The 7,966-nt window shown below is 44.6% G+C and overlaps 1 pseudogene across 1 annotated transcript; it reads right to left on the bottom strand.

Moving 5' to 3' along the window:
• Nucleotides 1-2,040: 2,040 nt before the first annotated feature.
• Nucleotides 2,041-2,759, bottom strand: LOC311231705 (3-mercaptopyruvate sulfurtransferase-like; annotated as a pseudogene). The gene is made up of 2 exons: nucleotides 2,636-2,759; nucleotides 2,041-2,194 (listed from the first exon to the last, which is right to left on the bottom strand). The product of its transcript is annotated as a 3-mercaptopyruvate sulfurtransferase-like (transcript).
• Nucleotides 2,760-7,966: the final 5,207 nt, after the last annotated feature.

Below are 7,966 nucleotides of genomic sequence, written 5' to 3' on the forward strand. Positions count from 1 at the left end.
AGCTCTTTTTAATATAAATGTCAGATTGTTTTATTTATTTCATAGATTTCTATGCATTTCAGGAGTTTGGGGGGCTGGCTCCCCAAAATAATTAAATACCATAACCCTAACCTAACCCTAACCCTAAAACCGAAATAAAGTAAAAAAAAAAAAAAAAAAATTACAAAATCCACCCATTTTCGCCCAAAAACCGGCCAAAACCGGCAAAATTTTCTTCATATACTTCTGTGCCCCCCTGTGCCCCAGTAGAGTGCTGGGTCTAGATATGCCCCTGGTCCTCCCCACCTCTCCTCCCGTTCGCCCTCTCCTCTGTCGGTCCTGCGTGACCAATAAAGCTGTAAAAATGCTAAAAAATAATAAATAAAAATTACACTGGTGTGGGACTCTCATATGTAATATGCAATACTCTTAAATGCTCAAATGTGTACAGGGCGAATTAAAGAAATTAAACATGTCATTTGCATAAATTAGGAACAGTAGCGGTCCTAGTATGCTTCCTTGTGGAACACCACAGCTCACTCGGAGGGGGGGATAGGGTACCGTTTACCTCCACCTTCTTCACTCCTCCTCATCCTCCCTCCACATTCACAACGGAAGCCTCACATCCTTATATGGGCAGCACCCCTTCACCCCCTGTCAAGCTCCTCACTCAACACGGCTGCACATCATCTCCTGATTCACGCGCTGCCAGGCACCTCACTCCACACAGCTGTATCCCTGATCAGCAAGGCACTACATCTACCGGCAGATTCTGACCAGACCTCGTTGTGGTGTTATTCTAGTTACCTAGGTACAACGACTCAGCCTGAAGACCTGCTAGACCTTCTCTTGTGATTATTCCCTGCTCTAACCTTGTCTCTCTTGTGCCCAGGACCCCAGCTCCAGTGAACCTTCCAGCCTGGACGCGTCTATTCGAAAGGCAACCAGTTCATGCTTCCGCATTCGCGTTTTGCGCTCTGATTGGCCACTGCTGTTTCTGGTCGCACCAATCGTGTGACGGCAAGTTCTTTCGCCGGTTAAGCTTAGGCACTCTTTCGAAGTTGGTTAAGGTTAGAGTTTGTCTTAGAGCATGGCGATAGAACGCCAGCCCTGATTCCATACTCTTTTTTTTATCTACTTTTTTCTCCCATTTTCTATTTTTCTCCCATCCCAATTTCGTATCGTCCAATTCTACCCTCCCCTGTCTCGAACGCTGTTAGGCCATGCCTCCCACAGGCTGGCTGCAATGTGGACGAAGCCTTACATCATGTGTCCCCTCCGGTACTCGAGGAAGCAGCCGTCGCATCTTTTCACCTGCACAGCGCGATCTCTCAGCGGCGGGGGTCTGCGTGGGAGGGACACACCAACCGACCTGTAGGAGTCGCTGTCCACAACGTCCGATCCCCACCCATCAGCTTTCCTACCCTTAACACTGCCAATTGTGTTAGTATGAACGACCAGCCAAGCTGATAGCATATAGCTTAGAGCATAGAGCTGATAGCTCGAACCCAGCATCTCCTTCATTGGTGGCGAGCGCTTTGCCCACTACACCACCTAGCCGCCCCCCCTGATTCCATACTCTAACCTTAACCAACTTCGAAAGAGTCGCCTAAGCTTAACCAGTGATAAACTAGGCGTTAGGTAGTTTGCTGCTGGTCGAGGCGGAAATGGGCGCGTCACGCGATTGGGCGCACATGTCACATGACCAGAAACATCAGTGGCCAATCAGATTCGCAAAACGCATAAACCGGTTGCCTTTCGAATAGACGCAGCCTGGACACCTCCTGCTGCACAACGAGTGCCCCTGCTCTCTCGCGACACAGACCTGTGTCTTCTGCCCACAGCTGCACTGGAGTGCACCTGTCCTCATTCCCCCCAAGAAACATTCTAACCCTGTCTGTTGCACATTCCTGATGTCAAACTTGTCTGCTTGGGGAACAATATTAAAATACCCTAAAACGCTCCATTCTCTCTTCTCCTGTGTTCAGTGATTGGGCTCCACCTAAACCCACTCTCACAGAATAGGGAGTTGTAGACGTTAGCTCAAACCAGCTATGCAGTCTACTTACTGTCTCTGGGCTCTGGATCTACACCTTGGAACCTTCCCGTGGCCTGGCGTCCACCACCTGGAACGTCTTGGTTTCCAGGTTATCCAACATATCCTCATAGGTCTTGACCCAGGAGCGGTTGATGGAAGCCTTGAACTCGGTTTGCGCTGGTCTAGCACAGGGGTTCCCAAAGTTTTCAGACCGCGACCCCCGATATAACAGTGTCAGAGAGCCGCGACCCCCACTATTATAGGAGGTCTAAATTCTTCTTATTTTTTTTTTAAGTTATTAAATTTTTTATTTTTTTTAATGGAAATGTATGGTTGAAACATGCAAACGTTCAAACGCACACACACTAATAAGCATTGGATGCTTTTAACCAGCGCCAGACTGGGGAAATCATTCAGGCCAGGAAAAATAGTGCGAAATGTAGCCCCAGTCAGGCCACTTTTTAAGCGGGGGGTCTGGGGGTCCCCCACCAGGACATTTTGTGTTACAAAGACTTAATTTCCTGCATTCTGGTGCAGGAATTGTTTTATTTGTACCCTTTAAATGCCAGTGTTTGTGATGGCATGACTGCATAAAAAAAAGAATATATATATTTTCACCCTTGGCGTTTGGCCTCAGTTTGGGCAAGTACCATGAGGTATCCAAGGTGCGCACTTTACCTTGACCCTTGACAGCTTCTGTAAGCTACTTGGAAGCGACCAGTGCTCTAGCTTGTAGTACCATGATTAATGTGGGGACTGGAGGAAAGGTCCTGTGCGATTGGAGGTAGACCATAGAATTATAGCCAGAAAGGTGACCAGTAGTAATAGTTGAGTGCGCAACGCTGCTGGTCTGGAGAGACAGTATGGCACGCCCAAACTCAGACTGTTGCAGGCTACTGGAAGTTTCCAACTGGCAAAAAAACTGATAAAAACCAAAGTTCATTGGATAGGATACAGGAAAAGTCCCAGCGGTGCAGTTTTAAAAGTTTTGAAATGTTGGATCTGCATTCAAATGAAAGGGTAAATGACATTGATTGATTGATTGATTGAAAACTTTATTAACAGATTGCAGAATGGGTACAGTACAGTGGCGGCTGCTGACCAAATTTCTTGGTGAAGCACAAAATTATTATATTATATTAAATTATATTTTTTAAACATCCCCAACGCTGCAACACCCCCATTCCTCCCAGGTGTCAGGCTCCTCATTCGCTTCCATTCATTTTGGGGGACCATGTTTAAATATCATACTTCTGAAGTATAAACAAACTATACTGCTGTGACGATTTCAATAAAACAGACCATTCTGAGTCAATGGTACAGAACAACTGTACATTGGAATATTGGTAAACATATCGGTCAATCCCATTGTCCCGTGGGATTATGCCCCCCCCCCCCCCCTCTCCGCGGCGATATTAATATTTGATTAGAAACGCAAGCGGGGGCTACCCGGTGCCCGCGGGAACCATGTTGGTGTATTAAACAGGCAATGCCACGGGTGGCGTGAGGCAAATCTGCACGGGCAGGGCTTAGATGACTCAAATAGCCTATTTTGATGGGATAATAGAATAAAAAGATCAACCCGTGCAGCGAAAGTTGCACAAAGTGATTGACAGCTAGCCATGACTGACTGCAGGCCTGACCAGAGAGCTCAGAGCTGTCACTTTTGGCCATTTTTGAAAATAAAAATAAAAAATTCACTGGCATTTCTTTTTACAAAGGAAAACATTTATAATAAATAAATAATAATAATAAAATAAAATAAAATATATATATATATATATATATGTAAATTAATAATAATTATGAATTATGAGTGAATTTGTGTTTCACGTGTTGTCATGGAGAAACCGCCACTGGTACAGTACAGTACAGCTCAATACATACAATTGTTAAGGGGATGCAGACCAGAGAAAGACTTTCGTCTTGTTTACATCAGGGTCCCCCATTTTCAACACACTGTACAACTGTACAAGCAAACTGTACATTGGAATATTGACAAAACCATACTTGGTCATTTACTGTACATTGGAGGGGGTTAGGTTAGGACATTTACAGGGGCCAGTTTCGAATTGCAGCCTCCCATAGGTGTTCTTTGAGAGTGGTTTTGAAAGTGGGTAGTGATTCACATTCCTTTACAGCTGTGGGTAGGGTGTTCCACATTGATGTGGCATAATTGCGAAACGTGTTTAGTCCCTTGTTTGAGCCAAATCTGGATTTAACATGATTTGTGGAGCTCCCTCTGGTGTTGCGATCGTGGTATTCACTGACCTTTGTGAAGTATTTTGACATGTACATGGGTACCTTGGTCGTGTAGTGTATCTTGTAGACCAGGCCCATTGCAAGTTGCTGTACTCTGTCGTCTACTCTAAGCCATCCTAGGTTGTCAAAGTGGGCAGGGGTGAGGTGGGTTCTAGGAGTAAGGTCAAGCAGTAGTCTGACCAGTTTGTTTTGAGATGTTTGTAATTTTGTTTTTAGTGCCTTTGAGGTGCTTTGGTACCATGAGGTACAAGCATAGTCGTAGTACCCCTGAATGAGTGCTCCTGCCAGAGTCTTCAGGGTATTCTTGTTTACCAGAGAGGAGATCCGGTACAAGAATCGAGTTTGTTGGTTGACTTTTTTTTATTACATTGGAGGCCATTTTGTCACAGGAAAGATTGTCACAGGAAAGACATAATGGATTTTGGTAACCTAAATTAAATGTTGACAGAGTCTGCTATGGGTCGACAATAATATGTTCATGAGGCATGGTTTCTATCTTTAGCCATAAACGGCGTGGTTTATTTCACATGCTCCACAGCAGTACATGATACATCCTTCTCCTCTGAGAGTGAAGGTGGAAGAGACAGAGGGGGAGTCGACATCTCCTTAAATACCCTCTACCTGGCGGCAGCATTAACGGCTCCGCCTAAGTGATCATTATATGATATTCTGTACCCGCAAAAAGCTAAAACAAAAGGCTGGCTGTCACAAAACAGTCACATCTAGAGACCTCAAAACCTACTCTAGCAAGGCCTTTAACCTTGAACTGGAGAGTCTGGACTGGTCAGATGAGCTCAATGGTACACTGGTTGAAGAAACATGGCTTGGTTTCAAAACCAAATTTTCAACGATACTAAACAACATGGCCCCCCTAAGAACCACCAGGGTAAAAAATCGCCCTGAGCCGTGGATGCACACTGAAATACTGACCGCTATGAAAACCAGAGACAAAAAATGCTCTGAGTTTCGTAAAAGTCAGTCAAAGCTTACCATAAGCACGAGCAGTGAACTCAAATTAGAAAGAAACAGACTAAGAAATGACGTAAACTCCATGATCAAAACAGCAAAAAAAAAATCATCAACGACAAAACAGAGGAAAACAAAAACAAACCACGTGAACTTTGGAAATGACTCAATAACCAACTAGGCTGCAGTAAAAAACTTAAAACCAGATTCTCAAACATAAACATAAAGACGGACAACACGCTCATCACAGACAAGCTGGATGTAGCCAATTACTTAAACAGTTTCTTCACAAACATAGCCACAACACTGGTAAACAAACTACCCTCCCACTCAGGGCATTATGGGGTAGAACACATAGTAGCATACTACAAGAACCTAGGGGTCGACAAAGACGACTTCAAACTGGAAATGGTAACAACAGATGAGGTACTCAAAAAACTGAGCGCCCTCCAACCTAACAAGGCCACTGGCCATGACAACATCCCCTCCAAATTCCTCAGAGACTCAGCAGCCGCCATCACCCCAGTCATCACACACATAATAAACCTCTCCATAAAACAGGGACATGTCCCCAAGGACTTAAAAATTGCGAGAGTAACACCCCTGCACAAAAAAGGCAGTAAATTAGACCCAGGCAACTACCGCCCTGTTTCTATCCTTACCTCCATCTCGAAAGTCATGGAAAAAATTTTATACGAACAGGTCGAAAAATACCTCGCGGAAAAAATCTAATCTACGAATTCCAATCTGGCTTCAGAACATCCCACTCCACTGACACATGCCTTCTCTATTTAAACGACCACATCAAACAAGAGGTGGACGCGGGCAAATACTGCGGCATGGTCATGCTGGACCTACAAGAGGCCTTCGACACTGTCAATCACACCATTCTGATTGACAAGCTAAAAGCAATTGGTTTTGATAGTGTTGTGGAAAGGTTGTTTGACACAGCAGGAGACGATATTTCCAATTGTAACAAATAGGTAATTTATTTAAGAAAAGAAGTTCGTTAACAGCAAGAGCTATGGGTCAAAGATGATCGCCACAGCTTGAACAAAAACACTCTGTCCTGGAACCCTTTGCCTGTCCCTAAATCCCCTCTCAGTCCTGCCCCCATCACAGATATGATGACGTGTCACATCATGTCAGATCTGACATGACGTACATTAAGATGATACGTAGATTTAACATTGGAGAGAGAGAGAACATGAGGAGAGATAAGCAAGATATGATATCCACACACGATATGATGTAAAACATTAAGAACATGAAGAGAGAGTGAGATATGTGTGTTTGTGTGTGTGTGTGTGTATGTGTGTGTGTGTCTGTGTGTGTGTGCGTCTGTGTACAGACGTGTGTGTATTGTATGTGTGTATTGTGACACAGGGAATGTGTGTGTGTGTCGGTGTGTATGTCTGTGCGACTGTGTGTGTCTGTGTGTGTGTGCTGTGTCTGTGTGTGTGCTGTGTATGTGTGTAAGAGAGAAAAGACACAAGATTAGAACACACGATATGATGTACTGAAATGTCCATCTGCTATCTTGAGGCTGTTTTAAGAACATCAGCCAGACTGTCGCCCTAGTGTCTTTGAGCCCTGCTAGTTGACCTATATTAAACTAGTCAAGACTAACCCCTTTCCTACCTCCACCCTCGTATACACATTTTCCCCAACATTCCCCCATTTGGGGCTATCCCTAGTCCCACCCAAATCATATAACCAAGAAAATGTGAACGTCTAACTAAACAAGAAACCTTACTTCATTCACTGGACCCCTAACGGACCAACAAAGGCTGACTACCGTTCTCACAATAAACACAAAACCGCTCAAAACAAGAGTAATAATAAAACATCAAAAAAAAAAAAAAAAAAAAAAAAAAAAAAAAAAAAAAAAATACCCCAATTTATAATCCTAACCTGACAGACAAATCCCCCCAACCTCCACCGCTTACCAAATGAGCCACAGTTCCGGCCGGAAACCGCGACTCTCATCAGGGAAAGGAGAAGTTGACCGTCAGAACTAAACATAGAACATCCCTCCCAAAAAAAATGACATTGTCTCTTCCATAACATTGAGTCCCAGTGTCCATCGCTCAGCCCCCCTTCCATGCCCACGCCATAGTCTCCTCACCGTATTGCCAAAAGTCACATTTTGCCAATACAGCAACCACCACGCCACACCTCCAGTCCTCGTAGAAGCATGTCCCCATGCCTGGCCGGGAGGCGCTGGTACCGACCTCACCACGTGTCCCCCCATCTTCGACGGGAGGTGCCCATCTTGCCCACTGCGTTAGCCCCCCCCTTTTGTCCCTCCAGTCCCCAGAACCGATCCCCCGACCACTTCTTCTCAATGCTTCCTCAGGCTCAGAACCGACACTCTGCCGATGCCCCTTCCCATTCCGGTTTGACCAGGACCACAAGTAAAATAAACAAAAAATAATAAAAAAATAAAAAACAATGCAATGATTTTCAATGGTTGCAATCTCTATGCCGAAGGATCATTAGAAAATCAGACTAAAATTCCTAGTTAAAGGAATAAACCAACAAAACTGCGCTCAGACCATCCCCCGTCACTCTTAAAGGAAAGAACCAACAAAAAGAAAATGTCCCTACCTCACCATACCCCTAATCCTCTATCCCCTCGTCTCCCTCCAAGGCAGCATAAAGCTGAGGATATGGCCCGATTTGTGGCTCAATCTCTTTCTGTCCCACCATCAGCATTTG

The sequence above is a fragment of the Notolepis coatsorum genome (assembly GCF_963971535.1).
Source record: "Notolepis coatsorum genome assembly, chromosome: 7".
Classification (NCBI taxonomy): Eukaryota; Metazoa; Chordata; class Actinopteri; order Aulopiformes; family Paralepididae; genus Notolepis; species Notolepis coatsorum.